This window comes from Nomascus leucogenys, chromosome 17 (genome assembly GCF_006542625.1).
Source record: "Nomascus leucogenys isolate Asia chromosome 17, Asia_NLE_v1, whole genome shotgun sequence".
Classification (NCBI taxonomy): Eukaryota; Metazoa; Chordata; class Mammalia; order Primates; family Hylobatidae; genus Nomascus; species Nomascus leucogenys.
In genome coordinates, this window is record NC_044397.1 from 76,934,040 (window position 1) to 76,959,334 (window position 25,295).

Genomic DNA, 25,295 nt, shown 5'->3' on the forward strand with positions numbered 1-25,295 from the left:
AATCTTGGTTCTGTCTCTTAATAAACTTTGCTGAGCCTCAACTTCTTCCACCAAAGAGTTGTAACAAGACCCTACCTGTAGGCTTGTTGGGAAGATGAAAGGAGAAAGGCACGTGACACATCCAAAGGAGTGGCTGACACATAGCACAGAATGCTTCTTCCTGCTCATGCGGGGTCTGTCTAGGGAGCTCAGGTCAGAAACGAGTTAATCTGAGACATCTTGATCATTTCATAGAATCCACAGGAAACATTAGACAATTCTGATTTAGAGGAATCTGAGCCAGATTATAAACTACACGAGGGCAGGGACTGTCTTGTTTACTGCTGTGTCTCTATTGTGTAGAAACAGCAGCACTCAAGGAATGTTGGCTGAATTAGTGGATAAAAGCGTCTTAAGTTCTGTGACCCCAATGCCTCAGAATCAGTATTTCCCTGCATGTAATACAGACTAAGAACAGACCAGTGTTACTTGTAAAGTGACCAATCAAACCTCTATCAGGATGTTCTGAGGCCATTGCCAGACCAGTGTTCAAAACACCCCCTACAGCTGTTTCAGGGTCCTTGAACTCTGCACCCAAAACATGGGACATTATGCACAACCAACATTTATAAGCATCAGGCAATGGGATGCACGTGAAGGTCACAACATGGCAAAATAGAAGCAACCAGATTAAATCAACCTTCCTCTCCAGTGCTTGGGAACATTCACATTCTTTTTTTTTTTTTTTTTTTTTTTTCATTTTTTTCTCCTCTTGGGAAGAGTATTGGCTGGGTGATAAATTCTGTACCCAGACCCTGACTCATCTGCTCTATTAGGAAAAAGAACTCTTCTCACCCCCAGAGCTCTTCTGAGCTAATTACTGAAAACTGTTATGAGCTTTATTAAAAAATGCAATATCCCTAGAGTGATTCTAGTAGCTGCCTCAGCAGAGAAGCAGCATTCTTTTTCTTTTTCTCTTTTTTTTTTTTTTTGACACAGAGTCTCGCTCTGTGTCCCAGGCTGGAGTGCAGTGGTGCAATCTCGGCTTACTGCAAGCTCAGCCTCCCAGGTTCGTGCCATTCTCCTGCCTCAGCCTCCGAAGTAGCTGGGACTACAGGCACGCGCCACCACGCCCGGCTAATTTTTTGTCTTTTTAGTAGAGATGGGGTTTCAAAGGTTGAATTGAAGCACCATGCAATCCCCTTGGAAATTCCCTCTTCAAGTCTGTAAAATAAGCAGGAAACAAATACAAGCGTCTCGAACTTCAGATACCCATTTTTAGAAACAGGTGCAAGCCTTGTGGCCCCCATATCCAAGAAAAGCATCAGTGTTGACCCACCAACAATTTTCAGGAAGCAGATTTTGCAAAGGAGATCAACTCTGCATGTGTAAAAAGATTTGGAGCCCAAACCATAAGAAGTTACGGAAGAAAGGAAAAAATATGGCATTTCTCTCCCAGGCAGGGCATTTCCTGTCCTAGTCAAGCTCAAGGATCCCCGGGGCACCAACTCACCATCCTGCCCCTCTTTACTTTCTTACCTTCCTGGGCTTCTGTCCATCTTTAAAACTTTAAAGGAATAAAGTACTAATAGATGCTATAACACGAAAGCCTTGAAAACACTACGCTGAGTGAAAGAAACCAGACACAAAGGGCCACATACGGTATGATCCCATTTACATAAAATATCTAGAATAGGCAAATCTATAAAGACAGAAGATGGATTAGTTGCTCCTTAGGGGTGGAGTGGAGGCATAGAGGAATAGGGGATCATAGCTAAAGGAATGAATTTTCTTTTTTGAGGCAATGAGAATGTTTTAAGATTCACCATGGGGATGCTTGCACAACTCTGTGAAGATACGAAAAACCTTGCAATTGTACACTTTGAATGGGTGAATTGTATGTTATGTGAATTATATCCCAATAAAGCTCTTATCAAGAAAAAACACTTTTATGACTAGTTTTAAATCACATTATGCTTTATGTAAAATTTTACCTAACTCTTATTGCAACTCCATTCCAGAAGGGACACTGTGGATGAGCGGGGCAAGTGAATGTATTTAATTGATGTCATTCAGAGCTTCCCAAGAGGTACTCCAAAGGACAGCACGTTTTCAGCTGTTAATAGGTGAAATAATTATTTTAAAAGGCTCCACAGTCAAGGAAATTTAAGAACAACAAAGTTAAATTTCAACAGGATTTCTACTGCTGAAGCACTCAGAGATTTAATAGGCAGACATGCATTGTGCATCTCCAAGAAGAGGATTTACCAGACTGGTTTAATCTTGAAGCCTTTCGTCACAGAGTATGGTGCAGAGTCAGTCTTCCATGACATGTATGCTGGTAAATGCATTTACTTTAATCTCAACAGGAACCCCTAGAAACAAATGTTATGCAAAAATTAACATAGGTCCTCATACAATGGTAACATTTTCATTTACATGTCTGCATCTGATTTTAAAAGTTCAATTATAAACATGATTTTTGCTTTCTAAATTCTTTTCATTCTATATTTAATATATGTAAACATAAGGAGTGTGATTTAGAGCAGAAATTCTCTTCTTCGCTAAGTAATAAGAGATTTTCTGGTATAACTTGGCTTGCTTCTACGAAGTGGAGTTTGTTTTATGTTTGTTTTATTTTTCTCCTGAAATAGAAAGGCATTCTAAGAACATATAAAAATCCTCAGTAATCCTTCTGTCCCTGGCCCATAGATCAAATCATTCTCTCAGAATTCCACTCACTGCATTTCTCAGCAAAGATGTATTGGCAAGCTAAATGGAGAGGTTTCAAATTACTCAGGCTTTATTAATTTTACAAAATATGCTTTGAAGTATTATAATAAATAATTAAAAGTAAATAGCACATTTGAGATTAGTGAGCAGATGCTTGCAGGCATTACTGTTTCTTTCCTACCCTGTTCTCCACTTGCAGTGCCACAGAAAAGACAATCTATTGCTGCATCTTCCTCCCATTGCTGCATCACAGCTTGAGTTCCATTGCCCAGACGTATTGAGAAATAACAATTCAAGAAGGGAGGGAAGGAGACTAATAACTACTGAGCATAAAAACTGGATAGATAGAATGACAAGAAAAAGTACTCTCAGCCGGGGAAGGCTCCAGGTTGAGAAACTTCAGGTACTCATCTAAAGTGTGACACCTATCAGTAACTCTGTTTGGCAACTAATATTAAGAATTGCTTGCAGTGGGCTTTGCACTTTACAAAGCACCATCAGATGCAATATCTTAACCTTGAAAACAATTGTAAGAGGTAGCTCCTTTTTCCCTATTTTACAGATGGAGAAATTGGGGCCCAGAGAAATTAAGAAACAGGCCTAAGATTCTCAGATAGAATACTGTGGAACAGCAATTTGACTCTGAGGCTTCCAAATTCAAAATGTACTCTCTTTCCACCTTCACTCAGCTGGGGCAAGTTAGAAAGGCAGGCTGGGAAGAGATTGCAAAGGTCTTTGAATAACAGAGAAGTTTATCCCTTACCTTGCAGGCACTATAATTATCATCTAAAGGCATACAGCTACAACATGCTTAGGCAAATAGATTAGCCATTTCTGATTATCTTAAAGAAAATTTCCCAGTGTATTTAACCTGTAAACGAGTTCAATCATTTTTGAAAAGCATCAAATGTTTACTTGTTGTTGTTGTATGTTTTGCCATTTTTGTGGTTTTGTTTGTTTGTTTTTGGTTTTGTTATTTTTGAGACAGGATCTCACTCTGTCACCCAGGCTGGAGTGCACTGGCACAATCTCAGTTCACCGCAGCCTCAACCTCCTGGGCTCAAGTGATCTCGTTTCAGCCCCCCAAGTAGCTGGGACCATAAGTGTGCCACCACGCTGGCTAATTTTTGTAAATATTTTTTGTAGAGACAGGGTTTTGCCATGTTTCTCAGGCTGGTCTCGAACTCCTAAGTTCAAGCCATCTGCCCTCCTCAGCCTCCCAAAACGCTGGGATTACAGGCATGAGCCACTGCGCCTAGCCTACTTTCTGCTTTTACTCCATCTTACAAATGTTCATTGTGTACATAGTCCAGGATCCTCTTAAAAGAGGTCCATATCTGTCAGTTATTCATTAAGGATCCAAATAAACTAATTTCCTAACCCTGTGTCTGTCCTTCCAAGCTTTACACTGGAACAGGAAGCAATATAAAGAAAGTTCTAAGTCTAACATTATGTATTAATTATTCAACACACATTAATTGAGCATTTACTATGTGTTAGGTAGGCATCTATGTCAGGGACTGTGCATTCAAAAAATGAAGACCACATGTCTCTACCATTATACAGCTTACAGCTAAATATAGCAAAGCATCCAGGCAAACAGAGCACAGTGTGATAAAGAATAAAACAGAAGCCCGGGTGCGGTGGCTCACACCTGTAATCCTAGCACTTTGGAAGGCCAAGCCAGGTGGATTGCCTAAGCTCAGGAGACCAGCCTGGGCAACATGGTGAAACCCTGTCCCTACTAAAATACAAAAAATTAGCAGGGCGTGTTGTCATGAGCCTGTAGTCCCAGCTACTTGGGAGGCTGAGGCAGGAGAATTGCTTGAACCTGGGAGGCGAAGGTTGCAGTGAGCCGAGATCGTGCCACTGCGCTCCAGCCTGGGCTACAGAGCGAGACGCCGTCTCCAAAGAGAATAAGACAGAAAGCACAGAGAGACACAAGAGCACATCACTAGACTTATGGGTTGGGGAGGTTTCCTCGAGGAAGTGACATGCAGGCTGAAGGACCAGTGGGAGTACAATGGTGTCAGGGCTAGAAGCAGGGATTCCAATCCTGACTTTTGCATTAGACTCACCTGGAGAGTTTTAAAAACTAAGGCTGTCTAGACCCCACCCAGGCCAATTCCATCTGAATCTCCAAGAACAAGGTTCATTCAGGCAGCAATTTTTATAAATCTCCACAAGTGATTCTAATGTGCAGCCCTATTCTAGAATCAGTGACTTCAATCTTTACTAAAAAGTGTTTCGGAGTGGAAACGATGTGAACCATCTCTACATTCAGATTTCAGTTCCATGTAAATTCAAAGTAAATAATTTTTAGAAGATTTTCTTGGTATCTATAATGTGACCTTTATCTTAATTATCTTGGGTTTCAAGAATATTTATGGCAAAGGGGACACGATAAAATTTTTTTACAATAAAAAAGATGACTCTGAATAGTCTCAATATTGCTAGCTTTTCCTAACAGTTGGGAGAAAACGGCTTTTGTGGTAACTATCCCTGTGCTTACCAGCATTTTCTCTTCTGCTACTATGGGCAGTGGGAAGACTGTTCTTCTTTGCCCCTTTAAAATTATGGGTGGTCACCTGACTCTTTAGCCAATAAATAGTGAGCAGAATTGATGTGTGTCTCTTCCATGAGGAAGTATGTAAGAGCTGGTCACATGTTCTCTTCCCCCACCTCAGTGATCCCTGAAGGCTTGGATCACAATGGTAACATCTTAAGATAGAGGGCTGATGAGGTCAAAGCACACTGGAGCGCTGAGCACCCCACAAAGAGCACTTACCTTGCAGAGCCACTCATGACATGCATTGTTTTAAACCACTAAGATTTTAGGGTCTTTATTACCTAAAATGCAGTTTATTACTGCAGCACAACCTAGTCTCACCTAGTAACTACCTTCTCAACCAGGCAGATCCCTAATTTTGTATTTTCTTTCCCTGATTCATGAATTTTCTACTCACACACTTTCCCATGATCAATATTAACAATTAATATCCATCCTTCCTTCTTTACTTTTATTCTCTCTTCTTTTCCTCCTCCTTTCTCCCTCCTTTTTTCTTTCCTTTCCACTTAATCACTCATTTTAAAAATCATTGGAGATGCCCAAGAAGAAGGAAAGTTAGAAAGTAGTTGAGTGGGTGGTGGCCCAGCAGGCTGGAGGATTTGTTGCATACAGGGGGACTGAACAAATAAACACAGTCGGCCCTCCCTAGCTATAGATTCCACATCTGTGAATTCAACCAACTGTACATCAAAAATATTTTTTTAAACCACACCTGTACTAAACATGTGCAGACTTTTTTCCTTGTCATTATTCCCCAAATAATATAGTATAAAAAGTATTTACATAGCATTTACATTGTATTTAGTATTATGAGTAATCTTGAGATGATTTAAAGTATTCAGACGGGCTGGTCATGATGGCTCATGTCTGTAATCCCAGCACTTTGGGAGACTGAGGGGGGAGGATTGCTTGAGGCCAGGAGTTTGAGACCAGCCTGGGCAACATAGTGAGATGCCATCTCTATAAAAAACTTAAACAATTAACTGTGTATGGTGGCACATGCCTGTAGTCCTAGCTACTCAGCAGGCTGAAGTGGGAGGACTGCTTGAGTTCCAGAGGTTGAGATGGTAGTGAGGCATGCTTGCACCACTGCAATCCAGCCTGAGCAACAGAGAGAGACCCTGTCTCCAAAATAATTTTTTAAGTATTCAGGAGGATATGATTAGGTTATATGCAAATACTATGCCATTTTATATCAGGGACTTCAGCATCTGCAGATTGTGGTATCCTTGGGACGTCCTAAAACCAATCTCCCCATGGATATGAAGGGATAACTGTATATTGAGGATTATGCAGCTGGGTTCCCTTGCTGCCTGATAAGAGAATTTTAAATATAAAAAGGTGAAAGGATTGTGTTTGAACGGAAGTGGAGGAACTGCTATAAACTTTTATATATATAATTAGAATAGATATAAAAATGAATCTAGATGTTTCAATGTTCTGTCCTTGTTCTGTCCACTGAGAGATCCTGGACGCAGCAATAGGCCAATAGCAGTAAGCCCACATAGCTTATAGATTTCTAGAAACCATTTTCCACTAACAGAAGAGACCTTAGAAAAAAAGGAAGACTGGTTTCAGGGCTGGTGCAGCAAAAGCACAATTTGCTTCTGCTTTTTTTGAGTCTGAAAAATAACGTATTGTTATTATTATTATTATTTTTGAGACAGGGTCTGGCTTTCTGTTGCCCAGGCTGGAGTGCAGTGGTGCAATCTCAGCTCACTGCAACCTCTGTCTTCCAGGCTTCAGCCATCCTCCCACCTCAGCCTCTCAAGTAGCTGGGACTACAGGCGAGCACCACCACACCCAGTTAATTTTTGTATTTTTTTGTGTGTGGAGATGGGGTTTTGCCATGTTGCTCAGGCTGGTCTCAAACTCCCGAGCTCAAATAATCTGCCCACCTGGGTCTCCCAAAGTGCTAGGATTACAGGCGTGAGCCACTGCATCCAGTCTAAAAAATAACTTAATGTCAGGAAGTAATGAAGTACTCAAAAATGATGGGGGCATGTCAAAATGACATAGAAGCCAGTTTGAAGAGCTAACCACTAACCCATTGAATAAAGTATCATTGAGCCCAAGCATATTTAAACAAACTAATAAATAAATGGAAAAAAGAGAAAGTTCCTCTTTATAGCAGATGCTAGCTATTAAATGTAGAAGAAATAATATAAAATCACCATTTGGCAATGATCATAGTAATAACTGATTCAGGAAAGAAATATCAATGAATGCTAACATTTGTGGGCAAGAGTTAGAAGACAAATGAAATATTTACATAGTCTCAAAGTATGTTTCCACAAAAGACATATTCATTATAATGGAAAAAGAATAACTTTCTAGTAAAGTAACCTGGCAAAAACCACCTTATTCAAGTATAACATCAAATGTAACATCACCAGATTGAAATCATGTGCCAACTGACAGGATGTAAGAACTTAGGATTGCTTTTGTAATATTCCCTCAAAAATGCATGCATAACCTGGCTCTAATAATGAGGAAACAGTGAAGTCCCCTAAATTGAGGAACATTCTACAAAATAACTTGCCCATGATCTTAAAAAATGTTACAGTCATGAAAGCCAAGGAAGGACTATGGAATTGTTCTGGATTGAAAGAGACTGAAGAGGCATGACAACCAAAGGCCACACATGACACTGTATTAGATCATTTGCCTAAGGACATTATTGAGACAATTAATGAAATGAATGGGATCGCTGAGTGATGGACATACAGGAGTTCTTTGAACTGTTCCTGCAACTTTTCTGTGATTTTGAAACTATTTCAAAATAAAACATACTGTTTTTGCAATTTGTAATAATTTTATAGACTTCCAGTTCAGGTTTATGTTATAATCTGAAAAAATATGGGAAGTTTGAGAGTAATCTCAAATTATTTGGAATTAGCTATGGTGTGTTTTCTTTATTTTTAGTAAAGTTATTGAAGTTTGATAATAATATGGTTTGGCTGTGTCCCCACAAAAATCTTATCTTGAATTGTGGTTCCCATAATTCCACATGTCATGGGCAGGACCTGGTGGGAGGTAATTGAATCATGAGGGGATTTCCCCCATGCTATTCTCATGATAGTGAGTTCTCATGAGATGTGATGGTTTTATGAGGGGCTTTCCCCCGCCTTCACTCTGCCCTTCTCTTTGCTGCTGCCATGTGAAGAAGAATGTGTTTGCTTCCCCTTCTGCCATGGTTGTAAGTTTCCTGAGGCCTCCCCAGCTCTGCAGAACTGTGAGTCAGTTAAACCTCTTTTCTTTATAAATTACCCAGTCTTGGGTATATCTTTATTAGCAGCATGAAAACTGACTAATACAGATATCTTAATTTTTTTAAGATTGTTATTATTCAAGTTTGTCTTTTATATTTAAGCTTGCACAATCACTTAATGGTTTCAGAACAGTGATATGCTCTAGGGAAATATGGGTATGACAATTAGGCATGTGTACCAAGAAATTATTTTCACCCAGGTCTTCAGTAATTTGAATGGATATCTATAGTACATGCCAACAGAATATGACTCAGAAAGCCATTAAATTCAAAATATAAAAAGAAAAAGATCCCTAATCATTGAGCTTTTTCCCCATGCTTAACAAAAGTAAATTCATTTGGCTAGAAGAATATGAAATGAAGATTTTTAAAAATTGTCTTCAAAAAAAGGCAAAATATTTTCTTAAAAGCAGTCTAAAATAAAAAAATAGAGGTTTATTAAGCAAATATTTTATTTTTCTATATTCATAAACATATGTCAACAGTTTGCAAATTGTGCCCAAAGGGGCTGCCCTTCAACTCGCTAATAAACAGGTATTCTGTGGACAATCCCAGCATGCACCTCCTGACACTGCCTTCTGGGCCAAATTCCACCCTCATCTACTGAAAGAGACACAGTGAGAAGTTCAAAATCTTAGCTTAACAGGTGTAGGAGCTGGTCTCTAAGTAATCCTTCAGAGAAAGGATTCAGGTCCCAGATCACCTCCCTCAACAGAAGCATGTGTAATCCATCCCACTCAAATGGCCAGTCATACAGTGTGGGGTTTGTATCGAATGTGTACCTGTCCTAGGGACCAAGGGTCAACCAGGACTCTGCTTTCCAGGATGAGGGAGCACAGTGCCCAGAGAGGTATTAAGTCCTGCCCTGTCTATCTGACAATCATACTCAAAAAGTTATAGTTGTTATGTATCCATCATGTCATTTAATATCATACTACTTTCATAAAATGCAAGGCTAATGAAATATCACAGTTCTGAAAGTTTCAAAAAATTTTTTTTCATTTATCTCAAAATTATTCAGTTGGTGCAAAAGTAATTGCAGTTTTTGGTTTTGCTTTCAATGGCAAAAACTGTAATTCTTTTTGCACCAACCTATAAATCACTCTGTGGACTCCTTAAGAACTGTATTAAAATAAGTAGAGCAGAGGCAGGCAAGTAAGTTATGAAATAAGTTTCCACTCACCATATTTTCTTTAACTCAGAGTTTTAGGCAATTTAACATCAGATGGGATGAACAATTCCTCAGCCATCCTTAACTGTTTTTGTTTGCCAGGGATGCCATAACAAATACCCCAGACTCGGGGGGTTAAACAACAGAAATTTATCTGGAGGCTGGAAGTCTAAGATCATGGTAGCAGTAGGGTCGATTTATTTTGGAGCCTCTCCCCTTGGTTTGCAGATGGCTTTCTTCTCCCTGTGTCTTCACATGGTCTTCCCTCTGTGTGTATCTATGTCCTAATCTTCTCTTAGAAGGACAGCAGTCACATTGGATTAGGCCCCATTCCAGAAACCTCATTTAACCTGAATTATCTCTTTAAAGACTATCTCTGAACACAGTCACTTTCTGAGATATTGGGGATTAGGCTCATGCCTGTAATCCCAACACTTTGGTAGGCTGAGGCAGGTGGATCACCTGAAGTCAGGAGATCGAGACAAGCCTGGCCAACATGGCGAAACCCCGTCTCTACTAAAAATATAAAAATTAGCCAGGTGTAGTGGTGGGTGCCTATAATTCCAGCTACTCAGGAGGCTGAGACAGGAGAATTGCTTGAACCTGGAAGGTGGAAGTTTCAGTGAGCTGAGATCTTGCCACTGCATTCCAGCCTGAAGGACAAGAGCAAAATTCTGTTTCAAAAAAATAAAAAATAAAAAATAAAGAAAGAAAAAGAATCTGGGGGTGATATAATTCAGCCCCTAATGGTACGTATTGATTAAGAATTGTTGTTTTTGCCTGGATTAGAGCCTTTATCAATAATAATATCCACACATTTTAAAAATAGACAAAGCTTATTCCATGATTAAAGTTTCTAGAAAACTTTCAGAGCTATGTGGGCAACTTCATTATTGGAGAAGTAGTTCCCTAGCCCACTAATTCAGAGGCCATTCAGGTCTCTCTGCACCGTATCTTTGAGAGACCAGCATTGGTATTAAATTCCAACTTGGTCAATATCCTTCACAGGCTTACTATTTTTTTTAAGTCCAGATACTATGGGGTTTGAGGATATGATTGAGCCCTCAATTAATACTCATGATAGGTTTTGAAAGCAGCTGTGGTCCTACCCAGGAAGGTTCCCCACCTTGATCACAGCCTCATGGCCACAATTTCTAGACAAGCCAAGATGGCATGCATTTGAGAACATAGCTTTAAGAACTATCTGCCTTCCCCCAAATTCAAGGCTCTGGTGAAGCTCTCCTACATTGCTAGTATATTGGAGTGTAGCTTGGTAATAGCTCTCAAAAGTAAAAAACAAAAGAAAAATGTATAATAAAATCTGATCCTGAAATCTACTTCTCAACACTTACCATACAGAAAGACGTGTGTGTGTGTGTGTGTGTGTGTGTGTGTGTGTGTGTGTGTGTGTATAATATATATGTGATGTATACATGGTGGATGAAGAATTTTCACTGCACTATTATTTATAATACGAAACATAAAAACAACATAAATATCCATCATAGGACAGTGGTTAAATAACACTGGTATATGCAAACAATAGAAAATTATGCAGCTGTTAAAAAATCGTACGGCTATTTTTGGTAATGGCAAGCTAGGTTATTCATACCAACCCTCCCAATGAAAGCAATTTAAAATGCTGGCTAAAATATTTTTAAATTAGCCCTTAATACAAGGGATATCCAACAAATAACAAAAGATATCTGAGAGATAAGTGATCACAGCAGCCATCTATATCCTGAGATCATTTGTCAGTCCCAGCAACTTCAAAATTCTACTTGTTGGGGTGAAAGGAAATAAATCAAAGCACTAAAGGTACCCCAAGACCAGAAATATAACCAACACCAACACCATCTCCAGGGGAATGCAAAGGAAGTTGCCTTTATGCTGAGCTGAACAAGGGGGAAATCCCCATCCCGAGATTTTTTTTTTTTAACTACAAAGTAGCTCTAACAAAAATTTTTACCTAAAATTTACATCCTCTGGGTGGTCCAAAAGAACCTCAAGCCATAAATTTAGTTTAAAGTGATTCTAGGCTAAATAGTACAGTTTTTATGTGGCAACAACAAAAACAAATTCTCTACAGAGGAGGCACCTTTATCCTTGACCTCAAAGAACCCCCACATACAACTTTTCTAAGGTGATGAGAAGCACACAGTCAAAAATAACCAACCACAGGAAATGAGGCATCATGAGCAAGAACAGAAACAATAGAAAGTAGAAACAGACCTACAAATATCTGAAGTATTGGAATTATTAGACACAAGCTTGAAAAAATTCCTGCAGATATAGGAAATATAAAAGGTGATCTAGTGTAGTTGAAAAAGAACCAAATGTTTAGAAATGTCTAGAATGTCTAGGAATGAAACCAATAACTCAAATTAAAAACTCAACAGATGGGCTGAACAATAGCATTAGATACAGAAAAATGTATCCACAGTTTCAGTGTAACCACAGCAATTTGGGAAGCCAAGGCAGGAGAATCACTTGAGCTCAGGGGTTCAAGACCAGCCTAGGCAACATAGCAAGACTTAGTCTCTACTAAAAAAAAAAAAAAAATTAGCTGAGTGTGGTGGCACATGCCCATAGTCCAGCTATTTGGGAGGCTGAAGTGGGAGGATTACTGAAGCCAGGGAGATCAAGGTTGCTGTGAGCCATGATCATGCCAATGCACTCTAGAGTGGGCAACAGAGAGAGACCCTGTCTGAAAAAAAAATGTATCCAGAATACACGAAGAGGAGAAAAAAAGATGGGAAAAAATGGAAGACAGCTTAAGACGCCTGGACTATAAAGTGATAAGGTCTAAAATACATTTAACAGAAATGATATTTTCATTGTGCTGAAAGATAATAGCTACCAATGTAGAATTCTATATATATTTCTCAGTGACAATAACTTTCAGTAATGAAGGCAATAAAGACATTTGTAAAGGAAAAACACAGGTACCAGCCCCTGCAAAAACATGCCAAATTGTAAAGACCATTGAAGCTAGGAAGAAACTGCATCAGCTAACGAGCAAAATAACCAACTAACATCATAATGACAGGATCAGATTCACACATAACAATATTAACTTTAAATGTAAATGGGCTAAATGCTCCAATTAAAAGACACAGACTGGCAAACTGGATAAGGAGTCAGGACCCATCAGTGTGCTGTATTCAGGAAGCCCATCTCACATGCAGAGACACACACAGACTCAAAATAAGGGGATGGAGGAAGATCTATCAAGCAAATGGAAAACAAAAAAAGGCAGGGGTTGCAATCCTAGTCTCTGATAAAATAGACTTTAAACCAACAAAGATCAAAAGAGACAAAGAAGGCCATTACATAATGGTAAAGGGATGAATTCAACAAGAAGAGCTAACTATCCTAAATATATATGCACCCAACACAGGAGCACCCAGATTCATAAAGCAAGTCCTGAGTGACCTACAAAGGGACTTAAACTCCCACACAATAATAATGGGAGATTTTAACACCCCACTGTCAACATTAGACAGATCAACGAGACAGAAAGTTAACAAGGATATCCAGGAATTGAACTCAGCTCTGCACAAAGTGGACCTAATAGACATCTACAGAACTCTCCACCCCAAATCAACAGAATATACATTTTTTTCAGCACCACACCACACCTATTCCAAAATTAACCACGTAGTTGGAAGTAAAGCTCTCCTCAGCAAATGTAGAAGAATAGAAATTATAACAAACTGTCTCTCAGACCACAGTGCAATCAAACTACAACTCAGGATTAAGAAACTCACTCAAAACCGCTCATCTACATGGAAACTGAACAACCTGCTCCTGAATGACTATTGAGTACATAATGAAATGAAGGCAGAAATAAAGATGTTCTTTGAAACCAACGAGAACAAAGACACAACATACCAGAATCTCTGGGACACATTCAAAGCCGTGTGTAGAGGGAAATTTATAGCACTAAATGCCCACAAGAGAAAGCAGGAAAGATCTAAAATTGACACCCTAACATCACAATTAAAAGAACTAGAGAAGCAAGAGCAAACACATTCAAAAGCTAGCAGAAGGCTAGAAATAACTAAAATCAGAGCAGAACTGAAGGAAATAGAGACACAAAAAAACTCTTCAAAAAATTAATGAATCCAGGAGCTGGTTTTTTGAAAAGATCAACAAAATTGATAGACCACTAGCAAGACTAATAAAGAAGAAAAGAGAGAAGAATCAAATAGACGCAATAAAAAATGAAAAAGGGGATATCACCACCGATCCCACAGAAATACAAACTACCATCAGAGAATACTACAAACACCTCTATGCAAATAAACTAGAAAATCTAGAAGAAATGGATAAATTCCTCGACAAATACACCCTCCCAAGACTAAACCAGGAAGAAGTTGAATCTCTGAATAGACCAATAACAGACTCTGAAATTGTGGCAATAATCAATAGCTTACCAACCAAAAAGAGTCCAGGACCTGATGGATTCACAGCTGAATTCTACCAGAGGTACAAGGAGGAACTGGTACCATTCCTTCTAAAACTATTCCAATCGATAGAAAAAGAGGGAATCCTCCCTAACACATTTTATGAAGCCAGCATCGTCCTGATACCAAAGCCTGGCAGAGACATAACCAAAAAAGAGAATTTCAGACCAATATCCTTGATGAACATTGATGCAAAAATCCTCAATAAAATACTGGCAAACCAAATCCAGCAGCACATCAAAAAGCTTATACACCATGATCAAGTGGGCTTCATCCCTGGGATGCAAGGCTGGTTCAACATATGCAAATCAATAAATGTAATCCAGCATATAAACAGAACCAAAGACAAAAACCACATGATTATCTCAATAGATGCAGAAAAGGCCTTTGACAAAATTCAACAACCCTTCATGCTAAAAACTCTCAATCAATTAGGTATTGATGGGACATATCTCAAAATAATAAGAGCTATCTATGAAAAACCCACAGCCAATATCATACTGAATGGGCAAAAACTGGAAGCATTCCCTTTGAAAACTGGCACAAGACAGGGATGCCCTCTCTCACCGCTCCTATTCAACATAGTGCTGGAAGTTCTGGCCAGAGCAATCAGGCAGGAGAAGGAAATAAAGGGTATTCGATTAGGAAAAGAGGAAGTCAAATTGTCCCTGTTTGCAGATGACATGATTATATATCTAGAAAACCCCATCGTCTCAGCCCAAAATCTCCTTAAGCTGATTAGCAACTTCAGCAGTCTCAGGATACAAAATCAATGTACAAAAATCACAAGCATTCTTGTACACCAATAACAGACAAACAGAGAGCCAAATCATGAGTGAACTCCCATTCACAATTGCTTCAAAGAGAATAAAATACCTAGGAATCCAACTTACAAGGGATGTGAAGGACCTCTTCAAGGAGAACTACAAACCACTGCTCAATGAAATAAAAGAGGAAACAAACAAATGGAAGAACATTCCATGCTCATGGGTTGGAAGAATCAATATCGTGAAAATGGCCATACTGCCCAAGGTAATTTATAGATTCAATGCCATCCCCATCAAGCTACCAATGACTTTCTTCACAGAATTGGAAAAAACTACTTTAAAGTTCATATGGAACCAAAAAAGAGCCCACATCGCCAAGTCAATCCTAAGCCAAAAGAACAAAGCTGGAGGCATCATGCTACCTGACTTCAAACTATACTACAAGGCTACAGTAACCAAAACAGCATGGTACTGGTACCAAAACAGAGACATAGATCAATGAAACAGAACAGAGCCATCAGAAATGATGCCGCATATCTACAACTATCTGATCTTTGACAAACCTGACAAAAACAAGCAATGGGGAAAGGATTCCCTATTTAATAAATGGTGTTGGGAAAACTGGCTAGCCATATGTAGAAAGCTGAAACTGGATCCGTTCCTTACACCTTATACAAAAATTAATTCAAGATGGATTAAAGACTTACATGTTAGACCTAAAACCATTAAAATCCTACAAGAAAACCTAGGCAATGCCATTCAGGACATAGGCATGGGCAAGGACTTCATGTCTAAAACACCAAAAGCAATGGCAACAAAAGCCAAAATTGACAAATGGGATCTAATTAAACTAAAGAGCTTCTGCACAGCAAAAGAAACTACCATCAGAGTGAATAGGCAACCTACAGAATGGGAGAAAATTTTCACAACCTACTCATCTAACAAAGGGCTAATATCCAGAATCTACAATGAACTCAAACAAATTTACAAGAAAAAAACAAACAACCCCATCAGAAAGTGGGCGAAGGACATGAACAGACACTTCTCAAAAGAAGACATTTATGCAGCCAAAAAACACATGAAAAAATGCTCATCATCACTGGCCATCAGAGAAATGCAAATCAAAACCACAGTGAGATACCATCTCACACCAGTTAGAATGGCCATCATTAAAAAGTCAGGAAACAACAGGTGCTGGAGAGGATGTGGAGAAATAGGAACACTTTTACACTGTTGGTGGGACTGTAAACTAGTTCAACCATTGTGGAAGTCAGTGTGGCGATTCCTCAGGGATCTAGAACTAGAAATACCATTTGACCCAGCCATCCCATTACTGGGTATATACCCAAAGGACTATAAATCATGCTCTTAGAAAGACACATGCACATGTATGTTTATTGCATCACTATTCACAATAGCAAAGACTTGGAACCAACCCAAATGTCCAACAACGATAGACTGGATTAAGAAAATGTGGCACATATACACCATGGAATACTATGCAGCCATAAAAAATGATGAGTTCATGTCCTTTGTAGGGACATGGATGAAACTGGAAACCATCATTCTCAGTAAACTATCGCAAGGACGAAAAACCAAACACCACATGTTCTCACTCATAGGTGGGAATTGAACAATGAGAATCATGGACACAGGAAGGGGAACATCACACTCCGGGGACTGTTGTGGGGTGGGGGGAGGGGGGAGGGACAGCATTTGGAGATATACCTAATGCTAAATGACGAGTTAATGGGTGCAGCAAAACAACATGGCACATGGATACATATGTAACAAACCTGCACATTGTGCACATGTACCCTAAAACCTAAAGTATAATAATAAAAATAAATAAATAAAAAAAACACAATTTATTACCAGATGACCCTTATTCAAAGAAATTCTAAAGGTACAGCAGTCAGAATGTAAGTGAACTCAGGTGGAAGGTTTGAGATGTGAGAAGGAAGTAAACACAGAAAAAGAGAGAGGACATAAGAATGGCAAGCAGAGTGGGGTGGGGCAATGGCACACGAGGGCAAAGGCACAGGTTGGACAAAATGTTGGAGTGAACCAGCCCACACCTACAGCATCTTTCCCCCATCCCACATAACTTTTGGAGTAGGAGTTTCAAGTACCTAAAGGTAGAATTAGTTGACAAAACAAAAACCACCAGTTAGAAACTGAGATAAAGGGGACCACGAGGTTAACTTGTAGGCGCAGGGGGAGAGAGGTGTCAAGCATCCTGAATGGGCAATATGACAAAGGAAATAAAAATGAAATGACCACCAACAATTCTATGTAAAAGTGGTTGTGAATCTTCACAATGAATATGTAAAAAACTGCAGTTCTTCTATGGAGGCAAGAGAGTAAAGAGATAAAGGAGACCTCTATGAAGGTAGCCAGCCAGGTAGCTGGGCCTTGATGTAGTCACTGCCTCTTAGGGGCTTGTCTTTAATTCTGCAGGTCCCAATCCTCAATTTGTCAGTAGACTCAGAAGGTGAATAGTCTGTTAGGGCTTGACTCTGGGCTGCATGTTTATTAAAGCAGAGCCTCTGTAGTGATCAGAATGCTCGCAGCCACCTTTAAGGTCTCTAATGCCAGAAACAAGGTAAAATAGGAATATATATTGGTGTTTTCTTGCACGTAGCTAAAGAACTCTTGGAAGGATGTTTCTGTGTTTTGGGAGCTGGCTGGCTAGATGACAGGAATGGAGGAAGGTTTTTTTTGGTGTATGTATTCACATGCTCCAGTAATATTTGGGTCATCTGAATTATCTATGAAATTTAATTAAAGCAATTGCTTCCCCTTTTTCCCCTTCTCTGAAAACTCTCAAAAACATACAGTGTTTGAGCAACTTGGTGCACTTATGAAGGTGGGTAGTGATGGATCCTTTCCTCTGTTCTTAGAACTTTGTCATAAATCGAATCATGTGTGCCTTACTGCCTTAAATTGCACACTCCTTGCCTCATGGGGCTCAGACACATCACAACCTGAATGCTTCACTGTCCCCTCTTCTGGGCCTCCAAGGAATTGACCTCTCCTGAGCCAGGAATAAGCCTACAATTAAATTAAGCCTTCAGGAATTAGAGATGACAGCCACTAGGGTTACCAACTCATCCCAGTTTCCCCAAAACTTTCCCCAGTTTTAGCAATGAAAATCTCATGTCCAGGGAAACCTCTCAGTCCCAGGCTAAAGGGGACAATGGGCCTTCCTGGCTGCTACCAGCTTGGCTGATGTCCCATCCTCTTAGAGTCCAAATGACTCCAAATTTATGAAAAAACAAACCTGGTTGAATAGAACCCAAGTAATACTAATAATGATATCAAACGATATATATGAAACAATTACCATGTGCTAGACAGTGTTGCAAGTAGTCTATTCATGTAGACTCATTTAACCAGTCATAATAACTCTAACTCCCTGTCATGGATGAGAAAACTGAGGCCAAGGGAAGTTAAGTAACTTGCCCAAGATTACACAGCTAGTATGTAGTGGAGCTGGGATTGAAAGTCAGGTAGTCTGGCTTCAGAGAGCAACAACTTAACAATTTCACTATACTGCCTTTTGCTGTATTATGCTCCCCACATAATTTTTATTCTTCAAATGTTGCACACTCTTCTCCCATTTCTTCTCTCTGTTGTCCCCAATGCTCATATCTTGGCTCCAATTCCCTTATAAATCTCTGCCTACTTCTATTGTATTCTTCGTTCATTCAACAAACACTGTTGTTGTGCCTAATGTGTGCCAGTTTGTTCTCAGGAGTTCTCAGTCTAGAGGAGGTATCAGACATGTAAATAGCCAATAGCATAGTGAAGAAGTTTCCAAGTGTTCTCAGTTCATGGTGCCTCTAGCCTCTCCATAATATTTCACAGTGCCCCGAGGTCAAAAGAAATACCTAATGGTTTTATTTATTAGTTTAATTCCAAACAACTGAATAGTAGTAGTAAATGTGGTTCCTGAAAGATGGGTCTGTGTTTCTCTCAAAAGGTAAAAGATCCTGCAGGCCTTTCCTCCCTGTGGCCCTCTAGGGCACCCTGGTTTGGGAACTGTGGACATAGCAGTTCAGTGCTCAGCTCCTAGAGTGAGTTGCTTGGGTTCAAATCTTGGCCCACCCCTTACAGTGTGAGTTTAGAGGTGTAATAAGGCCTCCCGTTATCCCAGCACCATTTGTTGATAAGACTATTATTTCCACCAGTTTTCCTAATGGGTAATGGGTATTATAATAGTAGCTATATCATAACAATGTAGCATGAATTTAAATTAAAAAAAGTCACGCTCCTGGAAAAAAGGTTGGCATCAAGCGATAAGAATATAAGTTCCACAAGGGCAGGAATTTGGCTCTGTTTTGTTTATTGTTGTATTATCCAGTGCCTTGGACAGTGCCTGGCACTGTTCTTTTACCTTCTTTTTTTCTCTATTTAAAATAAACTGCAAAGAGGGTAGTCCTGATTCCAATGTAATTGGCAAGGGGCAAACCTCAAAGGAAGTAGATTTCTACAATGGGTAAAAACTAGGAGTAAGTTCTGGATTCAGTTGCTGGATGGAAACCTCATCTTCATTACGGGAATAAGGGAAGCATGTAATCCTTGCACCACTGCTTCTGGCACTTGGTGTATCACACTTTGCAAGCAAGTGTTTCTCTGGGCCTTTCCCTGTGAGTTTTATCAGTGGCTCCCTCCTGTGCGATCTTAAAGTTTCATCAGACTAACTTATAGACCAGACAACAAGGGAGGTGTTGGAGAGGGTGGGACCTTCAGCAGCGCCATTTCCTGTTATATACTTGGTGCAGCTGGTATGATAAGGTGAAAAGGCATCTTCTCCAACCCTTACTAAGAGGTGCTAGGTTATCATCATCCCCAGCTTCCATTCTCCATAAGACCCTCTCTGATGAAGTTTTTATAGAAATCCTGTTTTTCTGCCAAGGGTTGGCTTTTTTATTTTTTTGCATTCCAATTGCTCTGTCATTTTTCTAGTTTATTTTTTAAATGTACAATTTAGTGGTTTCTAGTATATTCACAATATTGTGCAACCATCACCACTAACTATTTCCATAACATTTTTATCATTCCGAAAAGAAACCCCATACCCACTAGTCATTCTTCATTACCCCATCCCCCCAGTCCCTGACAACCATTAATCTACTTTCTGTCTCTATAGATTTGCCAATTCTGGACATTTCATTCAATGAAATTGTACAATATATGGTTGTTTGTATGTGGCTTATTTCATTTAGCATGTCTCCAAGGTTCATCCATGATGTGGCATGTATCAGCCTTGCAATCCTTTTTATTGTTGAATAAAATTCCATTGTATGGGTATACCAGTATAGCACATTGCATTTATCCATTCACCAGCTAATGGACATTTGGGTTGTTTCCACTTGTGTCTATTACGAAGAATGCTACTATAAACATTTGTTTGTAGAAATGTGTCTCAAACTCTCATTCATATTTCTCATATTTCATTCTCATATTTTAATTCAATACCTAGAAATAGGACTGTGGGATCATTATAACTCTATGTTTAACATTTTGGGGAACTGCTAAACTGTTTTCCAGAGTGGCTGCATCATTTTACATCCCCACCAGCAATGTGTGAGGACCCCAATTTCTCCACATCCTTGCCAACATTTGTTATTGCCAGATTTTTTGTTTTTGTTTTTTTAATTACGGCCATCCTAGCGGGTGTGAAGTGGTATCTTATTGTGGTTTTGATTTGCATTTTCCTGATGATAGCTAATGAGGTTGAACATCTTTTCATGTGTTTTTTGGCCATTTGTATATCTTCTTTGGAGAAATAGCTATTTAAATTCTTTGTCTCTTTTAAAATTCGGTTGTCTTTCAATTGTTAAGTTGTAAGTGATCTCTGTGTATTCTGGATACAAGTCGTTTGTCAGATATGTGATTTGCAAACATTTTACAACATTTTGTGGATTGTCTTTATTTTCTTGATGGTGTCCTTTGAAGTATAAAATTTTTAATTTAAATGATGTCCAATGTATTTGCTTTTGTTTGTTTTGTTGCTTGTGCTTTTGGGGTCAAATCTAATAAACCATTGCCTAATCCTACATCATGACTCTTTACTTCTATGTTATCTTTTACGAGTTTCATACTTTTGGTTCTTACATTTAGGTCTTTAATACATTTTAAGTTAAATTTGTATATGGTGTGAAGTAGGGGTCCAGCTTAATTCTTTTGCATGTAGGTATCCGGCTGTTACAGCACCATTTGTTGATAAGACTATTATTTCCGTTGTTGATTCTCTTGGCACCCTTGTTGAAAAGTCATTTGACCATAAATACAAGAGGACTCTCAATTCAATTCTTCTTCTTCTTCTTCTTCTTCTTCTTCTTTTTTTTTTTTTTTGAGATGAAGTTTTGCTCTGGTTACACAGGCTGGAGTGCAATGGCGCCATCTGAGCTCACCACAACCTCCGCCTCCCAGGTTCAAGTGATCCGCCCTCCTCAGCCTCCCAAGTAGCTGGGATTACAGGCATGCGCCACCATGCCCAGCTTATTTTGTATTTTTAGTAGAGACAGGGTTTCTCCAGGTTGGTCAGGCTGGTCTCGAACTCCTGACCTCAGGTGATCCACCCACCTCAGCCTCCCAAAGTGCTGGGATTATAGGCGTGAGCCACCACACCCGGCCGAGGACTCTCAGTTCTATTCCACTGACTACTGTCTGTCCATCTTTGTACCCGTACCATACTGGCTGGATTGTTGTCAGCTTATAGCAAATTTTAAAATTGAAAAGTTTAAGTTCTCCAAGTTTGTTCTTCTGTTTCAAGATTTTTTCAACTATTCTGGGTTCTTTGAATTTCTATAGGAATTTTAGGATCAGTTTATCAATTCCTGCCAAAAAAAAAAAATAGCAGCTGGGATTTCTCTAAGTATTATGCTGTTAAATTTGGGGAGTATCGCCATAGATCAGTTTGGGGAGTTTTACCATTTTACAATATTAAATCTTCTAATGAAATGTCTTTCCATTTAGTTAGGTCTTCTTTAATTTCTTTCAACAATGTTTTATTTTATAGCTTTCCATGTCCAAGTTTTGTATTCCTTTTGTTAAATTTATTCTAAGCATTTTGTCCCCTGTGATGCTATTGTAAATGGTATTGTTTTCTTAATTTTATGTTCAATTATTCATTGGAATTGTTTTCTTAATTTCATGTTCAATTATTCAAATCAATTGCAGAAATACAATTGATTTTGTATATTGTTATTGTATCTTGTAATCTTGTTGAACTTGTGTATTAGTTCTAATAATTGTGTGAGTGTGTGTGCATGTGTGTGTGTGTTCTTCGGGATTTTCTACATATAAGGTCATGTCATCTGTTCAGAATTAATTGGCTTTTGGATGTTGAATTCACCAGTCAGAAGTTCTGTCTGCACTGGAGTGGCAGAAGTCTTGCCTGTGAGCAGAAAGATGCGCCGATGGGCATCTTGCTATTTAGGAGAAAAGGAGGGTTTTCATCTTAGAGTATTTACTGGAATGTTGGATTAAGCACTGGTTCTTGAATAGAGATTTTGCTCCAGGGGACATTTGGCATTACCTGAAGACAATTTTGGTTGTCACAACTTGGGGGGCAGGAGCAGAATATCCTGTAACACCCAGGAAACCCCCCAGAAAAATAATTATCTTGTCCAAAATATCAGTAGCACTGAGGTTGAGAAACCCTAGATTAAAGGAATAGCTTCTAAACATGGCCTCTTCTCTCACTGACTTGAGCCACTCTTCTCAAAGCTGCAGGATTCTAAAGAAGAAATATGGAGTGAAGTTCAGGAAATGAGTTCTTAGCCCACAGGGGCTGCCTGATGAAAGTAGAGATGGTGTCCTAGGCCCTGGGTCAGCAACTCCATGAACAACTGGGCCAAGTAGTGCACAATCTTCTGCACGGCAGAGATCAACACTTGGCACAGAACACATGCCCCCCTGCCCCCACCACCCTGACATTGCAGTTGGATCAGGCGCCAGTGGCCAAATGTGATAATTAGTATGGCACCAACAGAGGATATGAGGTTTTGTGGTGCTTGATGCTAATATGTCTGATGGCGGAACTCTTTAAGAAAAAGAATACAGCATTAGACACAGGGTCTTGGTAGGACTCGTGCAAGCGAGGTGCCTGAAAACTGCCTCAGAGCAGAAGTACAGACTGTAGTGGGACCACCTGTAAATTGCTGTATCTTTCCTGCTTTTCTGAAGAACTCTAGCTAATTTGCATTAAGGAAAATATAAGCAGCATGGTGTGTTTTATCTCCTCACTCTTTTTTTTTCAATATCTTCTCTGGTGAAAACAATCTAAAGTTCTGTAGTTTGGCTTTAAGATCGAAGTTGACAGTTGCAGGGAGATAAACAACAGCCCTAGACACTTAAAAGCAGGTGCTAAGTGGTTAGTCAGTACAACAAATGGCTTTTATAATATATATTTCCAAATGTTGCATGATGAATTTAGTACCTAAGAAGTAGGCTTTGTAGGTACAAATGAGTCAGGTAACCCGTATTGCAATAAAAGCAATGATATATGCATTTTATAGTGCAAAGCATTATTTCACAGTTATATAGCACTTTGTATCTGTTAAACGTTTTCTAACCTTTAATTGTTTCTGTCAATGATCTAGTGAGACCAATCCTGGTGGGTACCAGCATCACTTGAAAGGTGAGAGAAAAAGGTAGAGGCTACAAAAAATGATCTAAAGGGCAGAAAGAGACAAATGCCATAGGAAGACAGACTCCAAGCAGTGGGAATATTGGAGAAATCCAAAGGCAAATATAACTGAAATGAATGCAATTGTGACCAGCATAGAAACCTGAATTTCTAGGCTGTAGTGAGGGAGTATCTTTCAGAGACTGAGATGTCAGAATCAATGAAAGGACATATTACTTATCTCACTTAGAAATAAGCACATGGGGCTGGGCGCAGTGGCTCACACCTATAATCCCAGCACTTTGGGAGGCTGAGGCAGGCAGATCACAAGGTCAGGAGATGGACACCATCCTGGCCAACATGGTGAAACCCTGTCTCTACTAAAAATACAAAAATTAGCTGGGCATGGTGGTGTGTGCCTGTAATCCTAGCTACTTGGGAGGCTGAGGCAGGAGAATAACTTGAACCAGGGAGTCAGAGGTTACAGTGAGCTGAGATCATGCCACTGTACTCGAGCCTGGTGACAGAGAGAGACTCTGTCTCAAAAAAAAAGAAAAAAAAAAAGAAAAAAGAAAAGAAAAGAAAAGAAAAAAAGAAGCGCATAGAACATCAGGAGGTAGTATTTGGCCAAATTTACAAATGACCGGGCCATAACTAACTACCATGAAAGTGCAGAATTCCCTCTCAGTGAATGTCAGAGAGAAAACTGGAAACTCAGGCCTTCTGCAAATTTCTTTAGTGTCACTCTCCCTCAAGGAGCCTAGGGAGGGCAGCTTGGACCTGAGTCAAGACAACCACACATACATCACACCTATCTCACTGACTGCTCAGAGCCTAGAGTACTTCCACAAACTACCAACTCCTCTATGGTCAGTTCAGAACCAATTGAAACATTTAGACTCACTCTGAGCTGCTCAAATTCCAGCACTGTAGTTATTCACGTTTAGAAAATAGTAAGGGCTGGCACTTAGTACTAAGTGCCAGACCCCATCCTAAGTACTTACAGACATTAACTCTTTTAATCTTCATAACAACTTTGTAAGATAAGAACTAAGTTGACAGATGAGAAAAGTGAAGCCTAGAAGAGTTAAGTAACATGCCCAGGGTCACATAGCTGGTAAACAGCAGAATCTGGCTTTGAACCCTGTGCAGTCCCTTTCCAGAATCTGTGCTGTAATTGCTTCTCTATAATGCCTTATTAAGAGCCTTATTTAAGGCCGGGCGCGGTGGTGCAAGCCTGTAATCCCAGCACTTTGGGAGGCTGAGGCGGGCAGATCACAAGGTCAGGAGTTCAAGACCAGCCTGGCCAATGTAGTGAAACCCTGTCTCTACTAAAAATACAAAAAATTAGCTGGGAGGCAGGAGAATCGCTTGAACTCGGGAGGCAGAGGTTGCAGTGAGTGGAGATTGCACCACTGCACTCAAGCCTGGGCAACAGTGAGAGACTGTCTCAAAAAATAAAAAAATAAAAAGCCTTTAAAATCTTATTCATTGTATTATTTACATATAAAATGTCAATGAACATTTCAATATTTCAATAGCAGAAAAATGGACAATGACCAAGCTATTTTTAAAGATGAGAAAAGAATTTATATATTCTTGCCTCCAGGATTACTCACACAATATATGTACTTCTGTGTTCTAAGTTGTTTTGGAACTTATTGTACTTGTTATTTTCTTGGTTATAGTTGGTTA

At 39.4% G+C, this 25,295-nt stretch overlaps 1 long non-coding RNA gene across 1 annotated transcript in view; it reads right to left on the reverse strand.

Annotated features, from left to right (window-relative positions):
• The window catches only part of LOC100595419, a 65,149-nt gene that overhangs the window by 21,709 nt on the left and 18,145 nt on the right, over positions 1-25,295 (reverse strand). Inside the window, exon 3 of the long non-coding RNA XR_004026330.1 lies at positions 2,248-2,354. This is a non-coding gene — a long non-coding RNA (uncharacterized LOC100595419). The remainder of the gene's footprint in view (positions 1-2,247; positions 2,355-25,295) is intronic.